We start from the raw sequence: 19626 nt of genomic DNA on the forward strand, positions 1-19626 counted from the left end.
CTTCATTTGCTGTGAGGATCTTTCCTCAGTGTCATCTTGCAGGCGAACTCCTTCCAAAGCCTCAATTAGCTGCTCCTTGGAGAGTCCTTTAAAACGGACTCCTACTTGACAGGGAGAAGGACTTGGGGATCCTAGTCAATGATAAACTTACCTGGAGCAGCCAGTGCCAGGCAGCAGCTGCCAAGGCAAACAGGATCATGGGGTGCATTAAAAGAGGTCTGGATACACATGATGAGAGCATTATACTGCCTCTGTACAAATCCCTAGTTAGACCGCACATGGAGTACTGTGTCCAGTTTTGGGCACCGGTGCTCAGGAAGGATATAATGGAACTAGAGAGAGTACAAAGGAGGGCAACAAAATTAATAAAGGGGATGGGAGAACTACAATACCCAGATAGATTAGCGAAATTAGGATTATTTAGTCTAGAAAAAAGATGACTGAGGGGCGATCTAATAACCATGTATAAGTATATAAGGGGACAATACAAATATCTCGCTGAGGATCTGTTTATACCAAGGAAGGTGACGGGCACAAGGGGGCATTCTTTGCGTCTGGAGGAGAGAAGGTTTTTCCACCAACATAGAAGAGGATTGTTTACTGTTAGGGCAGTGAGAATCTGGAATTGCTTGCCTGAGGAGGTGGTGATGGTGAACTCAGTCGAGGGGTTCAAGAGAGGCCTGGATGTCTTCCTGGAGCAGAACAATATTGTATCATACAATTATTAGGTTCTGTAGAAGGACGTAGATCTGTGGATTTATTATGATGGAATATAGGCTGAACTGGATGGACAAATGTCTTTTTTCGGCCTTACTAACTATGTTACTATGTTGCTATGTTACTATGTTACTTCATGGGCCTTTGTTTGTAGGTTCATCGCAGTCCAGTTCTTGTACTCTGCGGTGCTGGTTCCCAATGTTGATGGGCCTTTGTCCTCCATTCCTTCTGCTCTGATCCCACTGCTGCCAACCAGTTTGTGACGGGGTGTACTGCAGAGCAGAAAGGGACAACAGGCCGAGGGATGATCCAATGAGATTTATTAAAGCAGGGAGCATACAACATCAAATATCCATAATGTCCTTCAAGTCCACCAGAAGTCCACAATAAGCCCAAGTAAATACACAGATCTGGAGGTGCTTTCCAGTAATCCCGCACCCGATAAACGAAACAATAGTCCTTCCACGAGTCCAATAGAAGAGATTCGGGGGCACCTCCCGATAATCCTTGTGCCAGCTAACAAAGCAATAGTCCACATGAGTCCAAGGGATCCCAAAACAATCTCACGAACGACGAGATATGTCCTCAGCTCAAGTCTCATCCCGTTCGCTTCCGCAGTCACAGATGGACGTGGGGTCTTGCCTCAGCTAAGAATCCCCACTCCTTCCCCTTTAAGGATCAACTCACATCTGATCTCAATAATAAGAATGGATTGTCTGAGCTCCTGGAATCCGCCCTTGAAGGGGGGTAGGGGTCACACCTTCTATTCAATGGTTGGGTCCACCTGAAGATTCTAGACTGGTCGGCTCCTCTTAGTCTATCTAGTATGTACATATGACTAGCCACCTGCTGTGAGAAAGAATGGCTATTCTTCACTAGTGGTGTTGACAAACCTTAATTAAATTATAGCTTAGGGCTGCAAGTATTGGGGGAAGGAGACATATTGTTACAGGGGAACTCCCAGCACAAGAAAATACATAAATTACAGCTAATAGAAACCAGAGAACAGTTACATACATCAAATGGCATATTATTCAAATACAGGACAGGGCAAAAGTACATATCATGACAGACATGTCTCTAAATATTAGGAAAAAAAAACAATAATTCTATCAACTGTTTTTATCTTAACCAGAAAGAAAACACTTAAGCAAATACAAAAGAAGATTAACCCCTTAGTGACAGAGCCAATTTGGTACTTAATGACCAGGCCAATTTTTGCAATTCTGACCACTGTCACTTTATGAGGTTATAACTCTGGAACGCTTCAACGGATCCCGCTGATTCTGAGAATGTTTTTTCGTGACATATTGTACTTCATGCTAGTGGTAACATTTCTTCGATATTACTTGCGATTATTTATGAAAAAAACGGAAATATGGCGAAAATTTTTAAAATTTTGCAATTTTCAATCTTTGTATTTTTATGCCCTTAAATCAGAGAGATATGTCATGAAAAATAGTTAATAAATAACATTTCCCACATGTCTACTTTACATCAGCACAATTTTGGAAACAAAATTTTTTTTTGTTAGGGAGTTATAAGGGTTAAAAGTTGACCAGCAATTTCTCATTTTTACAACACCATTTTTTTATAGGGACCACATCACATTTGAAGTCATTTTGAGGGGTCTATATGATAGAAAATAATGAAGTGTGACACCATTCTAAAAACTACACCCCTCAAGGTTCTCAAAACCACATTCAAGAAGTTTATTAACCCTTTACGTGCTTCACAGGAACTGAAACAATGTGGAAGGAAAAAATGAACATTTAACTTTTTTTTGCAAACATCTTAATTCAGAACCATTTTTTTTATTTTCACAAGTGTAAAAACAGAAATGTAACCATAAATTTTGTTATGCAATTTCTCCTGAATACGCCAATACCCCATATGTGGGGGTAAACCACTGTTAGGGCGCACCGCAGAACTTAGGAGTGAAGGAGCACCGTTTGACTTTTTCAATGCAGAATTGGCTGGAATTGAGATCGGACACCATGTCACATTTAGAGAGCCCCTGATGTACCTAAACAGTGGAAACTCCCCACATGTGACACCATTTTGGAAACTAGACCCCTTAAGGAACTTATCTAGATGTGTGGTGAGCACTTTGAACCCCCAAGTGCTTCACAGAAGTTTATAACGTAGAGCCGTGAAAATAAAAAATCGGTTTTGTTTACACAAAAATGATCTTTTCGCCCACAAATTCTTATTTTCACAAGGGTAACAGGAGAAATTAGACCACAAAAGTTGTTGAGCAATTTCTCCTGAGTACACTGATATCCAATATGTGGGGGTAAACAACTGTTAGGGCGCACCGCAGAGCTTGGAAGAGAAGGAGTGCCGTTTTACTTTTTCAATGTAGAATTGGCTGGAATTGAGATTGGACGCCATGTCGCGTTTGGAGAGCCCCTGATGTGCCTAAACAGTGGAAATCCCCCACAAGTGACCCCATTTTAGAAACTAGACCCCCCATGGAACTTATCTAGATGTGTGGTGAGAACCTTGAATGCCCAAGTGCTTCACAGAAGTTTATAATGCAGAGCCGTGAAAATAAAAAATATTTTTTTTTTCCACAAAAAAGATATTTTTGCCCACAAATTTTTATTTTCACAAGGGTAACAGGAGAAATTAGACCACTAAAGTTGTTGTGCAATTTCTCCTGAGTACGTCGATACCCAATATGTGGGGGTAAACCACTGTTTGGGCGCACCGCAGAGCTTGGAAGAGAAAGAGTGCCGTTTTACTTTTTCAATGTAGAATTGGCTGGAATTGAGATCGGACGCCATGTCGCGTTTGGAGAGCCCCTGATGTGCCTAAACAATAGAAATCCCCCACAAGTGACCCCATTTTAGAAACTAGACCCCCCATGGAACTTATCTAGATGTGTGGTGAGAACCTTGAATGCCCAAGTGCTTCACAGAAGTTTATAATGCAGAGCCGTGAAAATAAAAAATATTTTTTTTTTCCACAAAAAAGATTTTTTAGCCACCAAATTTTTATTTTCACAAGGGTAACAAGAGAAATTGGACCCCAAAAGTTGTTGTCCAATTTGTCCTGAGTATGCTGGTACCCCATATGTGGGGGTAAACCACTGTTTGGGCGCACGGCAGAGCTCGGAAGGGAAGGAGCGCCTTTTTGGAATGCAGTCTTTGATAGAATGGTCTGTGGGCATTATGTTGCGATTGCAGAGCCCCTGATGTACCTAAACTGTAGTAACCCCCCACAAGTGACCCCATTTTGGAAACTAGACCCCCCAAGGAACTTATCTAGATGTGTGGTGAGAACTTTGAATGCCCAAGTGCTTCACAGAAGTTTAGAATGCAGAGTCGTGAAAATAAAAAATATTATTTTTTTCACAAAAAAGATTTTGTAGCCCCCAAGTTTTTATTTTCACAAGGGTAATAAGAGAAATTTGACCCCAGAAGTTGTTGTCCAATTTATCCCGAGTACGCTGATGCCCCATATGTGGGGGTAACCCACTGTTTGGGCGCACGGCAGAGCTCAGAAGGGAGGGAGCACCATTTGACTTTTTGAGCGCAAAATTGGCTGTCGTATTTGGAAACCCCCTGATGTACCTAAACAGTGGAAACCCCCCAATTCTAGCTCCAACCCTAACCCCAACACACCCCTAACCCTAATCCCAACCTCATCCATAATCCTAATCACTAACCCTAACCATAATCACAACCCTTACCCCAAAACAACCCTAATGTCAACCCTAACCATAACCCTAATCAAAACCCTAAATCCAACACACCCCTAATCCTAATCTCAACCCTAACCTCAAACCTAACCCTAATCCCAATACACCCCTAATCACAACCCTAACCTTAACCCTAATCCCAAACCTAACCCTAATCCCAAGCGTAACCCTAATGCCAACCCTAACCCTAATACGAACCCTAATCCAAACCCTAACCCTAATCCCAGCTCTAACCCTAACTTTAGCCCCAACCCTAACCCTAGCCCAAGGGCTACTTTCACACTTGCGTCGTTTGGCATTCCATTGCAATCCGTTGTTTTGGACAAGAAACGGATCCTGCAAATGTGCCCGCAGGATGCGTTTTTTGCCCATAGACTTGTATTGCCGACGGATCGTGACGGATGGCCACACGTCGCGTCCGTCGTGCACTGGATCAGTTGTGTTTTGGCGGAGCGTCGGCACAAAAAAACGTTCAATGAAACGTTTTTTTGTACGTCGTATCCGCCATTTCTGACCGCGCATGCGTGGCCGTAACTCCGCCCCCTCCTCCCCAGGACATAGATTGGGCAGCGGATGTGTTGAAAAACTACAGCTGCTGCCCACGTTGTGCACAATTTTCACAACGTGCGTCGGTATGTCGGGCCGACGCATTGCGACAGCCCCGTACCGACGTAAGTGTGAAAGAAGCCTAACCCTAAGTTTAGCCCCAACCCTAACCCTAAATTTAGCCCCAACCCTAGCCCTAACCCTAGCCCTACCCCTAACCTAACCCTACCCCTAACCCTACCCCTAACCCTAACCTAACCCTACCCCTAACCTAACCCTACCCCTAACCCTACCCCTAACCTAACCCTACCCCTAACCCTAACCTAACCCTACCCCTAACCCTACCCCTAACCTAACCCTACCCCTAACCCTACCCCTAACCCTACCCCTAACCCTACCCCTAACCCTAACCCTAACCCTAACCCTACCCCTAACCTAACCCTACCCCTAACCCTAACCCTACCCCTACCCCTAACCCTACCCCTAACCCTAACCCTAATTTTAGCCCCAACTGCTGTTCTCCTGCCGGCCGGCAGATGGAGACAGATGGCGGGCGCACTGGGCATGCGTCCGCCATGTTCTGCTGCCGGCGGCCAGGAGGAGCAGCAAGAGGATCCAGGGACCTAGGTGAGTATGCTAGGGTCCCCGAATCCCCCTATTTCTCTGTCCTCTGATGTGCGATCACATCAGAGGACAGAGAATTACACTTTACTTTTTTTTTTTTTTTTTTTTTTTTTTGCGGTCGCCGGTAAACAGTTAATTACCGGCGATCGCAAAACAGGGGTCGGTAATACCGACCCCGATCGTGCTCTTTGGGGTCTCGGCTACCCCCGGCAGCCGAGACCACAAAGATTCTCCCGGTGCCGGCCGGCGGGCGCACTGCGCATGCGCCCGCCATTTTGAAGATGGCGGCGCCCACTGGGAGACACGAGGAGCATCGGGGGAGCCAGGTGAGTATTGGGGGGCCACCTGGGACCCCTTTTCTCTGTCCTCCGATGTGTGATCACATCGGAGGACAGAGAAATTAAAAAGAGATCGCTTTTTTTTTTTTTTTTTTTGCGATCGCCGGCAAACGGTTAATTACCGGCGATCGCAAATGCGGGGTGGGTTAAAAAAACCCCGAATCATGTTCTCTGGGGTCTCGGCTACCCTCGGCAGCCGAGACCCCGGAGAAAATCGGCCTCTGGGGGGCGCTATGGACTTTTTCCACAGCGCCGTTAATTAACGGCGCTGTGGTTTAAGTACCCTTAGCGGCCGCCGTTAAAAGGCGTATCGGCGGTCGCTAAGGGGTTAAAACACATGTAAGTTTGTATGTTAGTAAAATCATAAGAGTAAGTTCAAAACAATTTTCAAGCACATATCATACTGGCAGCAGTGGGATGAAAGCACATGCAAATTTTGTCTGTTATCATAATTATAAGAATAAGATCAAAAGATTTTCAAGAACTCATACTGCTGAGTCATACTCAGCATGATTAAGTAGGCTTCCTTAGAGTAAGTAGGAAACAGGAACACATGGGCTACTTGCACAGTGAACAAGTCTGTATGATCATGTTCACACACCACCAAGAAACCTGAAGACACAAAAGAGAATAGTGAAACCAAAAACACTCAGTTTGAAAAAATGTTGCAGTAATCCGCAAGTGCTAGTAAAAGATGTAAAAAACAGGGTATTTGGTTGATACGTTTTTTGCAAAAAATGTATACTAAGCTGCTCTACCAATCTTAACGGTATACCCTTATCAGAGCAGTCCTAACTAATGTATGCAATCCCTATCTGATGTACTTAGAGTAAGTGAAGTACATTTGACAACATTTAAAATTAGTGCATGTTGGAAAAAGGGCATGTCTCTAAACATTAGGAAAAACCAATGATTCTATCAACGGTCTTTATCTTAACTGAAAACCGAAAAATCATACAAATACAAAAGAAGATTAGATCACATGCTAATTTGCATGTTAGCAAAATCATAAGAATAAGTACAAAAACATTTCAAGACCTCATAATACTGGCAGCAGTGGGATTAAAGCATATGCTAATTGTGTATGTTAGCATAGTTATAAGAATAAGATAAAAAGGTTTTAAGGAACTCTTACTACTAGCAGCAGTGGGATTTGAACCTACAGGTCTGTTGTAAAATGGATAAGTCTCTAAACAATAGGAAAAACCAATGATTCTATCAACTGTCTTTTCCTAAACAGAAATCCACACACTCATGCAAATACAAAATCAAAAGAATTAGATCAAAAGGTTCTGAAGACCTACTGGCAGCAGTGGGATTTGAACCCACGCCTCTGAAAAGACTGGAGCCTTAATCCAGCGCCTTAGACTGCTCGGCGATGCTACCTTAATATACTATGTGAGAAAAGCTTCCCTAGAGTAAGTTTAGTGAATTTACCTACATTTTAACTTCTTCAAGGTGGAAAATGGATAGGTCTCTAAGCAAAAAGGAAAAAGCAATGATTCTATCTACTGTCTTTTGCAAAACAGCAAAGCATGCACTCATACAAATACAAAATAATAAAGTACATGCTAATTTTTCTATTAGCAAAATCATAAATATAAGCTAAAAAGTTTCAAAGTCAAAATACACTGGCAGCAGTGGGATTTGAACCCACGCCTCCAAAGAGACTGGAGCTTAAATCCAGCGCCTTAGACCACTCGGCCATGCTACCTTTAACAGCATGATTTTTACGATTCCTTATCTTAACTGAAAACCGCAAAATTATACAAATACAAACGATTAAATCACATGTTAATATGCATGTTAGCAAAATCATAAGAATAAGTACAAAAACATTTCAAGACCGCATAATACTGGCAGCAGTGGGATTAAAGCATATGCTAATTTTGTATGTTAGCATAATTATAAGAATAAGATAACAAGGTTTAACATAGCATAATGTTCTAGAATAGTCTGTTTAATCGCCGCATACTCACAGTTCCCCCGAGGGTCCATAGCTCTATAGGCTTCAGCAGCTCCACCCTCTAAGAGCCCCACAAGATGTCGAACTCGCTCCCTTTCCGGGACTTCCATTAATCAACACTGATGCTCAAAGTCCTGGAAGAAGCCCTCAATGTCGCCTGCAGCCTCATTAAAGGGCTGAAAGTCTTTGTGGGACACTCTGGGGAGTTCCCTCATGGTGGGTGCTGAGGTTACAGTCTGTCTGGAGCTTCTAGCTGCTTCCAAAGTGATCTGCTCCAGCAATGCCATCTCCTGAGCTCTGTGAATGGCCTCCCTCTTATCATCTATGGTGGCCTCTTCTCCCAGAAATGCCAACTCCTCCTCGTACCACACAACCCACTGACTTTTTTGGGTATTTACCTCCGGCTGCAGTCTTTCCTCCATTTGCTGTGAGGATCCTTCCTCAGTGTCATCTTGCAGGCGAACTCCTTCCAAAGCCTCAATTAGCTGCTCCTTGGAGAGTCCTTTAAAACGGACTCCTACTTCATGGGCCTTTGTTTGTAGGTTCATCGCAGTCCAGTTCTTGTACTCTGCGGTGCTGGTTCCCAATGTTGATGGGCCTTTGTCCTCCATTCCTTCTGCTCTGATCCCACTGCTGCCAACCAGTTTGTGATGGGGTGTACAGCAGAGCAGGAAGGGACAACAGGCCGAGGGATGATCCAATGAGATTTATTAAAGCAGGGAGCATACAACATCAAATATCCATAATGTCCTTCAAGTCCACCAGAAGTCCACAATAAGCCCAAGTAAATAAACAGATCTGGAGGTGCTTTCCAGTAATCCCGCACCCGATAAATGAAACAATAGTCCTTCCACAAGTCCAACAGAACAGATTCGGGGGCACCTCCCGATAATCCTTGTGCCAGCTAACAAAGCAATAGTCCACATGAGTCCAAGGGATGCCAAAACAATCTCACGAACGGCGAGATATGTCCTCAGCTCAAGTCTCATCCCGTTCGCTTCCGCAGTCACAGATGGACGTGGGGTCTTACCTCAGCTAAGAATCCCCACTCCTTCCCCTTTAAGGATCAACTCACATCTGATCTCAAAAATAAGAATGGATTGTCTGAGCTCCTGGGATCCGCCCATGAAGGGGGGTAGGGGTCACACCTTCTATTTAATGGTTGGGTCTACCTGAAGATTCTAGACTGGTCGGCTCCTCTTAGTCTATCTAGTATGTACATGTACATGTATGTACACCTGCTGTGAGAAAGAATGGCTATTCTTCACTAGTGGTGTTGACAAACCTTAATTACATTATAGCTTAGGGCTGCAAGTATTGGGGGAAGGAGACATATTGTTACAGGTGAACTCCCAGCACAAGAAAATACATAAATTACAGCTAATAGAAACCAGAGAACAGTTACATACATCAAATGGCATATTATTCATATACAGGACAGGGCAAAAGTACATATCATGACAGACATGTCTCTAAATATTAGGAAAAAAAACAATAATTCTATCAACTGTTTTTATCTTAACCAGAAAGAAAACACTTAAGCAAATACAAAAGAAGATTAAAACACATGTAAGTTTGTATGTTAGTAAAATCATAAAAGTAAGTTCAAAACAATTTTCAAGCACATATCATACTGGCAGCAGTGGGATGAAAGCACATGCAAATTTTGTCTGTTATCATAATTATAAGAATAAGATCAAAAGATTTTCAAGAACTCATACTGCTGAGTCATACTCAGCATGATTAAGTAGGCTTCCTTAGAGTAAGTGAAGTATATTTGACAACATTTAAAATTAGTGCATGTTGGAAAAAGGGCATGTCTCTAAACATTAGGAAAAACCAATGATTCTATCAACGGTCTTTATCTTAACTGAAAACCGAAAAATCATACAAATACAAAAGAAGATTAGATCACATGCTAATTTGCATGTTAGCAAAATCATAAGAATAAGTACAAAAACATTTCAAGACCTCATAATACTGGCAGCAGTGGGATTAAAGCATATGCTAATTTTGTATGTTAGCATAGTTCTAAGAATAAGATAAAAAGGTTTTAAGGAACTCTTACTACTGGCAGCAGTGGGATTTGAACCTACAGGTCTGTTGTAAAATGGTTAAAGGGACTCTGTCACCTGAATTTGGTGGGACTGGTTTTGGGTCATATGGGCGGAGTTTTCGGGTGTTTGATTCACCCTTTCCTTACCCGCTGGCTGCATGCTGGCCGCAATATTGGATTGAAGTTCATTCTCTGTCCTCCATAGTACACGCCTGCGCAAAGCAATCTTGCCTTGAGCAGGCGTGTACTATGGAGGACAAAGAATGAACTTCAATCCAATATTGCAGCCAGCATGCAGCCAGCGGGTAAGGAAAGGGTGAATCAAACACCCGAAAACTCCGCCTATATGACCCAAAACCAGTCCCGCCAAAGTCAGGTGACAGGTTCCCTTTAAGTCTCTAAACAATAGGGAAAACCAATGATTCTATCAACTGTCTTTTCCTAAACAGAAATCCACACACTCATGCAAATACAAAATCATAAGAATTAGATCAAAAGGTTCTGAAGATCTACTGGCAGCAGTGGGATTTGAACCCACGCTTCTGAAGAGACTGGAGCCTTAATCCTTCGCCTTAGATCGCTCAGCCATGCTACTTTTAGCAGCACGATTTTTAAGATTCCTTATCTTAACTGAAAACCACAAAATTATACAAATACAAAAGATTAAATCACATGTTAATTTGCATGTTAGCAAAATCATAAGAATAAGTACAAAAACATTTCAAGACCGCATAATACTGGCAGCAGTGGGATTAAAGCATATGCTAATTTTGTATGTTAGCGTATGTATAAGAATAAGATAAAAAGGTTTTAAGGAACTCTTACTACTGGCAGCAGTGGGATTTAAACCTACAGGTCTGTTTTAAAAAGGTTAAGTCTCTAAACAATAGGAAAAAACAATGATTCTATCAACTGTCTTTTCCTAAACAGAAACCCACACACTCATGCAAATACAAGATCATTTGAATTAGATCAAAAGGTTCTGAAGACCTACTGGTGCTCAGGAAGGATATAATGGAACTAGAGAGAGTACAAAGGAGGGCAACAAAATTAATAAAGGGGATGGGAGAACTACAATACCCAGATAGATTAGCGAAATTAGGATTATTTAGTCTAGAAAAAAGACGACTGAGGGGCGATCTAATAACCATGTATAAGTATATAAGGGGACAATACAAATATCTCGCTGAGGATCTGTTTATACCAAGGAAGGTGACGGGCACAAGGGGGCATTCTTTGCGTCTGGAGGAGAGAAGGTTTTTCCACCAACATAGAAGAGGATTCTTTACTGTTAGGGCAGTGAGAATCTGGAATTGCTTGCCTGAGGAGGTGGTGATGGCGAACTCAGTCGAGGGGTTCAAGAGAGGCCTGGATGTCTTCCTGGAGCAGAACAATATTGTATCATACAATTATTAGGTTCTGTAGAAGGACGTAGATCTGGGTATTTATTATGATGGAATATAGGCTGAACTGGATGGACAAATGTCTTTTTTCGGCCTTACTAACTATGTTACTATGTTACTATGTTACTGGCAGCAGTGGGATTTGAACCCACGCCTCTGAAGAGACTGGAGCCTTAATCCAGCGCCATAGACCGCTCGGCCATGCTACCTTAATATACTATATGAAAAAAGCTTCCCTAGAGTAAGTTTAGTGAATTTACCTACATTTTAACTTCTTCAAGGTGGAAAATGGATAGGTCTCTAAGCAAAAAGCAATGATTCTATCTACTGTCTTTTGCAAAACAGCAAAGCATGCACTCATACAAATACAAAATAATAAAGCACATGCTAATTTTTCTATTAGCAAAATCATAAATATGAGCTAAAAAGTTTCAAAGTCAAAATACACTGGCATTTGAACCCATGCCTCCAAAGAGACTGGAGCCTAAATCCAGCACCTTAGACCACTCAGCTATGCTACCTTTAACAGCATGATTTTTAAGATTCCTTATCTTAACTGAAAACCGCAAAATTATACAAATACAAAAGAAGATTAAATCACATGCTAATTTGCATGTTAGCAAAATCATAAGAATAAGTACAAAAACATTTCAAGACCTCATAATACTGGCAGCAGTGGGATTAAACCATATGCTAATTTTGTATGTTAGCATAATTATAAGAATAAGATAACAAGGTTTTAAGGAACTCTTACTACTGCCAGCAGTGGGATTTAAACCTACAGGTCTGTTGTAAAATGGTTAAGTCTCTAAACAATAGGAAAAACCAATGATTCTATCAACTGTCTTTTCCTAAACAGAAATTCACACACTCATGCAAATACAAAATCATAAGAATTAGATCAAAAGGTTCTGAAGACCTACTGGCAGCAGTGGGATTTGAACCCACGCCTCTGAAGAGACTGGAACCTTAAAGGGACTCTGTCACCTGAATTTGACGGGACTGGTTTTGGGTCATATGGGCGGAGTTTTCGGGTGTTTGATTCACCCTTCCCTTACCCGCTGGCTGCATGCTGGCTGCAATATTGGATTGAAGTTCATTCTCTGTCCTCCATAGTACACGCCTGTGAAAAGCAATCTTGCCTTGTGCAGGCGTGTACTATGGAGGACAGAGAATGAACTTCAATCCAATATTGCAGCCAGCATGCAGCCAGCGGGTAAGGAAAGGGTGAATCAAACACCCGAAAACTCCGCCCATATGACCCAAAACCAGTCCCACCAAATTCAGGTGACTGGTTCCCTTTAACCCATCACCTTAGACCGCTCGGCCATACTACCTTAACATGCTACATTAAATAGGCTTCCTTAGAGTAAGTGAAGAACATAGCATAATGTTCTAGAATAGTCTGTTTAATTGCCGCATACTCACAGTTCCCCCGAGGGTCCATAGCTCTATTTGCTTCAGCAGCTTCACCCTTTAAGAGCCCCACAAGATCTCAAGCTCACTCCCTTTCCGGGACTTCCATTAATCAACACTGATGCTCAAAGTCCTGGAAGAAGCCCTCAATGTCGCCTGCAGCCTCATTAAAGGGCTTAAAGTCTTTGTGGGACACTCTGGGGAGTTCCCTCATGGTGGGTGCTGAGGTTACAGTCTGTCTGGAGCTTCTAGCTGCTTCCAAAGCGATCTGCTCCAGCAATGCCATCTCATGAGCTCTGTGAATGGCCTCCCTCTTATCGTCTATGGTGTCCTCTTCTCCCAGAAATGCCAACTCCTCCTCGTACCACACAACCCACTGACTTTTTTGGGTATTTACCTCCGGCTGCAGTCTTTCCTCCATTTGTTGTGAGGATCCTTCCTCAGCGTCATCTTGCAGGCGAACTCCTTCCAAAGCCTCAATTAGCTGCTCCTTGGAGAGTCCTTTAAAATGGACTCCTACTTCATGGGCCTTTGTTTGTAGGTTCATCGCAGTCCAGTTCTTGTACTCTGCGGTGCTGGTTCCCGATGTTGATGGGCCTTTGTCCTCCATTCCTTCTGCTCTGATCCCTGTTGTGAGTTCCGTTCTGGAGCTCCCTCCTGTGGTTGCTAATGGTATTTTTGCGAGTTCTGCCCTCGGGCTCCCTCTGGTGGTTTCGAGTGGAACTGCTGCTCTGTTAGGTGTCTGTAGCAGCTGTCTTCACTAATCGCCTTGCCTGGGTTTGTTATTTAAACCTGCTCTGGGCGTTAGTCCATGCCTGCTGTCAATGTTCTTGGTTGGATTTGATTCTTCCCTTGGATTTCTCATATGGCCAGTCCTTGTCTGCAAAAGATAAGTTTTGCTAGTTTTGTTTGTCCATTTGTTTGGACTCTATTGCTTTGCATTTTGTCTCTTTTGTCCAGCTTGTCACTATGTCTTATTCAGGCTAGCTGGAAGCTCTGGGAAATCAGATTTGCCCCGCCACACCGTGAGTCGGTGTGGAGTTCATTTTTGTAAACTCTGCGTGGATTTTGTAGTTTTTAATACTGACCGCACAGTATCCTTTGCTCTCTGTCTATCTAGTTTAGTACTGGCCTCCCTTTGCTGAAATCTAATTTCATTTCTGTGTTCGTCATTTCCCTCTCCTTTCACAGTCAATATTTGTGGGGGGCTGTCTTTCCTTTTGGGGGTTTCTCTGAGGCAAGATAGCGTTCTATTTCCTTCTTTAGGGGTAGTTATATCTGAGGCTGTGACAAGGTGTCTAGGGAGTGTCAGGAACATCCCACGGCTATTTCTAGTTGTGTTGTTAGGATTAGGGATTACGGTCAGTAGAGATACCACCTTCTCAGAGCTCGTTCCATGTTGCGTTTTAGCCACCAGGTCATTTCAGTGTGGCCTCTTAACCACCAGGTCATAACAGTACAGCAGGCCAAGAATGAATTGAATGCATCTCAAAAGAAGGAAAAAAGAAGAGTTCTGAACCATTTTTTTTCTGTGCTCTGTTCTGTCTTCTTTTTCCTCTTGATATCTGGGTGGTGCTGGATATATGCTCTGGTATGGAGGTTCAGGGTTTGTTTTCTCGTGTGGATCAACTTGCTGCAAGAGTCCAGAGTATCCAAGATTATATTGTTCAGACTCCGGCTCTAGAGCCAAGAATTCCTACTCCTGATTTGTTTTTTGGGGACAGATCCAAGTTTTTGAACTTTAAAAATAGCTGCAAATTGTTTTTTGCTTTGAAACCCCGTTCTTCTGGTGATCCCATTCAGCAAGTGAAAATCATCATATCCTTACTGCGTGGTGATCCTCAAGACTGGGCATTTGCTCTTGAAACAGGGAATCCGGCATTATTGAATGTAGATGCATTCTTTCAGGCGCTCGGATTGTTGTATGACGAACCTAACTCTGTAGAGCATGCTGAGAAAACACTGTTGGCCCTGTGTCAGGGTCAGGAAGCAGCAGAGTTATATTGCCAGAAATGTAGAAAATGGTCTGTGCTCACTAAATGGAATGAAGAGGCGCTGGCTGCTATTTTCAGAAAGGGTCTTTCTGAAACCCTTAAAGATGTTATGGTGGGCTTTCCTACGCCTACCGGTTTGAACGAATCTATGTCTCTAGCCATTCAGATTGATCGGCGCTTGCATGAGCGCAAGGCTGTGCACCACATGGCAGTGTCCTCTGAGCGAAGTCCTGAGCCTATGCAATGTGATAGGATTTTGACTAGAGCAGAAAGGCAGAAATTCAGACGTCAGAATGGCCTGTGTTTTTACTGTGGTGATTCAACTCATGCTATTTCTGATTGCACTAAGCGTACTAGGAGGGTCCCTAGGTCTGTTACCATTAGTACTGTGCAGCCTAAATTTCTCTTGTCTGTTACCCTGATTTGCTCATTGTCGTCCTTTTCTGTTATGGCATTTGTGGATTCTGGCGCTGCCCTGAACTTAATGGACTTAGAATTTGCCAAGCGCTGTGGTTTTTCCTTGGAACCTTTGCAGAGTCCTATTCCCTTAAGGGGGATTGATGCTACGCCATTGGCCAAGAATAAACCTCAGTACTGGACACAGTTAACCATGTGCATGGCTCCAGCACATCAGGAAAATATTCGTTTTTTGGTGTTGCATAATTTACATGATGTTGTTGTGCTGGGTTTTCCATGGTTACAGGTACATAATCCAGTGCTGGATTGGAGATCTATGTCTGTGACTGGTTGGGGTTGTCAGGGGATACATAGTGATATTCCTTTGATGTCCATTTCCTCGTCCCCTTCTTCTGAAGTTCCTGAGTTTTTGTCGGATTTCCAGGATGTATTTGATGAGCCCAAGTCCAGTTCCCTGCCTCCTCATAGGGACTGCGATTGTGCCATTAATTTGATTCCTGGCTGTAAGTTCCCTAAGGGCCGACTTTTCAATCTGTCTGTGCCAGAGCATGCCGCTATGCGGAGTTATGTAAAGGAGTCCTTGGAGAAAGGGCATATTCGCCCGTCTTTGTCACCGTTGGGAGCGGGATTTTTTTTTTGTTGCCAAGAAGGATGGCTCCTTGAGACCCTGTATAGATTATCGCCTTCTCAATAAGATCACTGTCAAATTCCAGTATCCATTACCTTTGCTTTCTGATTTGTTTGCTCGGATTAAGGGTGCTAGTTGGTTTACTAAAATCTACCTCCGAGGGGCGTATAATCTTGTGCATATTAAACAAGGTGATGAATGGAAAACAGCATTTAATACGCCTGAAGGCCATTTTGAATATCTTGTAATGCCATTCGGGCTCTCTAATGCTCCATCGGTATTTCAGTCCTTTATGCATGATATCTTCCGGAATTATCTGGATAAATTTATGATTGTGTATTTGGATGATATTTTGGTTTTCTCCGATGATTGGGAGTCTCATGTGAAGCAGGTTAGGATGGTGTTTCAGGTCCTTCGTACTAATGCGTTGTTTGTTAAGGGGTCTAAGTGCCTCTTTGGAGTTCAGAGGGTTTCTTTTTTGGGTTTCATTTTTTCTCCCTCGTCTATTGAAATGGACCCTGTTAAAGTCCAGGCCATTCATGATTGGACTCAACCTACATCTGTAAAGAGCCTTCAGAAATTTTTGGGCTTTGCCAATTTTTATTGTCGCTTCATTGCAAATTTTTCTAGTGTGGTGAAGCCTCTAACCGATTTGACGAGGAAGGGCGCTGATGTGGTGAATTGGTCCTCTGCGGCTGTTGAGGCCTTTCAGGAGCTTAAACGTCGTTTTACTTCTGCCCCTGTGTTGCGTCAGCCAGATGTTTCTCTCCCTTTTCAGGTTGAGGTTGATGCTTCTGAGATTGGGGCAGGGGCCGTTTTGTCTCAGAGAAATTCTGATGGCTCTTTGATGAAACCTTGTGCCTTCTTCTCCAGAAAATTTTCGTCTTCTGAGCGTAATTATGATGTCGGCAATCGGGAGTTGTTGGCTATGAAGTGGGCATTTGAGGAGTGGCGACATTGGCTTGAAGGAGCCAAGCATCGCGTGGTGGTCTTGACTGATCACAAGAATCTGATTTACCTCGAGCCTGCTAAGCGGTTGAATCCTAGACAGGCTCGGTGGTCTTTGTTTTTCTCACGTTTTGATTTTGTGGTCTCGTATATTCCTGGATCTAAGAATGTGAAGGCTGATGCCCTTTCTAGGAGTTTTTTGCCTGATTCTCCGGGTGTTCTTGAGCCGGCTGGGATCCTTAAGGAGGGGGTGATTCTTTCTGCCATCTCCCCTGATTTACAGCGGGTACTTCAGGAGTTTCAGGCTGATAAACCTGACCGCTGTCCTGTGGGGAAATTGTTTATTCCTGATAGATGGACTAGTAGGGTAATTTCTGAGGTTCATTGTTCTGTGTTGGCTGGTCACCCTGGGATTTTCGGCACCAGTGATTTGGTGGCTAGGTCCTTTTGGTGGCCTTCCTTGTCGCGGGATGTGCGTTCGTTTGTGCAGTCCTGTGGGACCTGTGCTCGGGCTAAGCCTTGCTGTTCCCGTGCCAGCGGGTTGCTTTTGCCTTTGCCTATTCCTGAGAGGTCCTGGACGCATATTTCCATGGATTTTATTTCTGATCTTCCTGTTTCTCAGAAGATGTCTGTCATGTGGGTGGTTTGTGACCGGTTTTCTAAGATGGTCCATTTGGTGCCGTTGCCTAAGTTGCCTTCCTCTTCTGATTTGGTTCTATTATTTTTTCAGCATGTGGTTCGTTTGCATGGTATTCCGGAGAATATTGTGTCTGACAGAGGTTCCCAGTTCGTTTCTAGGTTTTGGTGGTCCTTTTGTGCTAGAATGGGCATTGATTTGTCTTTTTCTTCTGCATTCCATCCTCAGAAAAATGGCCAAATGGAGCGAACCAATCAGACCTTGGAAACTTATTTGAGATGCTTTGTGTCTGCTGATCAGGATGATTGGGTGACCTTTTTGCCATTGGCCGTGTTTGCCCTTAATAATCGGGCTAGTTTGGCTACCTTGGTTTCGCCTTTTTTGTGTAACTTTGGTTTTCATCCTCGCTTTTCTTCAAGGCAGCTTGAGCCTTCTGACTGTCCTGGTGTGGATTCCGTGGTGGACAGGTTGCAGCAAATTTGGTCTCATGTGGTGGACAATTTGACGTTGTCTCAGGAGAAGGCTCAGCGTTTTGCTAACCGTCGTCGGTGTGTTGGTCCCCGGCTTCGTGTTGGGGATTTGGTCTGGTTGTCTTCTCGTCATGTTCCTATGAAGGTTTCTTCCCCTAAGTTCAAGCCTCGCTTTATTGGGCCTTATAAGATTTCTGAAATTATCAATCCAGTGTTTTTTCTGTTGTGAATTCTGTTGTCAAGCTCCCTCCTGTAGTCATGAATGGTACTTCGGCTGATTCTGTCCATGGGCTTCCTCTGTTGGTTGTGAGTGGGGCTGCGGCTTCTGAGTTTGCTTCCACAGGTGACGAGGTTAATTCGTTAGCTGGCTGCTCTATTTAACTCCACTTAGATCATTGCTCCATGCCACCTGTCAATGTTCCAGTATTGGTCTAGTTCACTCCTGGATCGTTCTTGTGACCTGTCTTCCCAGCAGAAGCTAAGTTCCTGCTTGTTTTTCTTTAGTTTGCTATTTTTCTGTCGAGCTTGCTTTTTTGATTTTTGTCTTGCTTGCTGGAAGCTCTGGGACGCAGAGGGAGCACTCACGGTGCGGAGGGTCTTTTGCGCCCTCTGCGTGGTCTTTTTGTAGTTTTTTGTGCTGACCGCAAAGTTACATTTCCTATCCTCAGTCTGTTCAGTAAGTCGGGCCTCACTTTGCTAAATCTATTTCATCTCTGTGTTTGTATTTTCATCTTTACTCACAGTCATTATATGTGGGGGGCTGCCTTTTCCTTTGGGGAATTTCTCTGAGGCAAGGTAGGCTTATTTTTCTATCTTCAGGGCTAGCTAGTTCCTTAGGCTGTGTCGAGTTGCGTAGGGAGCGTTAGGAGCAATCCACGGCTATTTCTAGTGTGTGTGATAGGATTAGGGATTGCGGTCAGCAGAGTTCCCACGTCTCAGAGCTCGTCCTATATTATTTGTAATTATCAGGTCATTCCGTGTGCTCTTAACCACCAGGTCCATTATTGTCCTTACCACCAGGTCATAACACTTTTCGTTTGGCCCTTCCAGCTTCCTTTTCCATTCATAAAGTGTTCCATAGATCCTTGTTGCGGAGATATGTGGTACCTATGGTTCCCTCCGTTGATCCTCCTGCTCCGGTGTTGGTTGAGGGGGAATTGGAATATGTGGTAGAGAAGATTTTGGATTCTCATTTTTCGAGGCGGAAGCTTCAGTATCTGGTCAAGTGGAAGGGTTATGGCCAGGAGGATAATTCTTGGGTTGTTGCCTCCGATGTTCATGCTCCCGATTTGGTTCATGCTTTCCATTTGGCTCGTCCTGATCGGCCTGGGAGCTCTGGTGAGGGTTCGGTGACCCCTCCTCAAGGGGGGGTACTGTTGTGAGTTCCGTTCTGGAGCTCCCTCCTGTGGTTGCTAATGGTATTTTTTGCGAGTTCTGCCCTTGGGCTCCCTCTGGTGGTTTCGAGTGGAACTGCTGCTCCGCTAGGTGGCTGTAGCAGCTGTCTTCACTAATCGCCTTGCCTGGGTTTGTTATTTAAACATGCTCTGGGCGTTAGTCCATGCCTGCTGTCAATGTTCTTGGTTGGATTTGATTCTTCCCTTGGATTTCTCATATGGCCAGTCCTTGTCTGCAAAAGATAAGTTTTGCTAGTTTTGTTTGTCCATTTGTTTGGACTCTATTGCTTTGCATTTTGTCTCTTTTGTCCAGCTTGTCACTATGTCTTATTCAGGCTAGCTGGAAGCTCTGGGAAATCAGATTTG

At 43.6% G+C, this 19626-nt stretch overlaps 1 non-coding gene across 1 annotated transcript; it reads right to left on the reverse strand.

Moving 5' to 3' along the window:
• Positions 1–7563: 7563 nt before the first annotated feature.
• TRNAL-UAA (transfer RNA leucine (anticodon UAA)) lies at positions 7564–7645 on the reverse strand. The gene has a single exon. It is a non-coding gene; the product is annotated as a tRNA-Leu (tRNA).
• Between the last annotated feature and the right edge of the window lie 11981 nt (positions 7646–19626).

This window comes from Ranitomeya imitator, chromosome 4 (assembly GCF_032444005.1).
Source record: "Ranitomeya imitator isolate aRanImi1 chromosome 4, aRanImi1.pri, whole genome shotgun sequence".
In the NCBI taxonomy this organism is placed as follows: domain Eukaryota; kingdom Metazoa; phylum Chordata; class Amphibia; order Anura; family Dendrobatidae; genus Ranitomeya; species Ranitomeya imitator.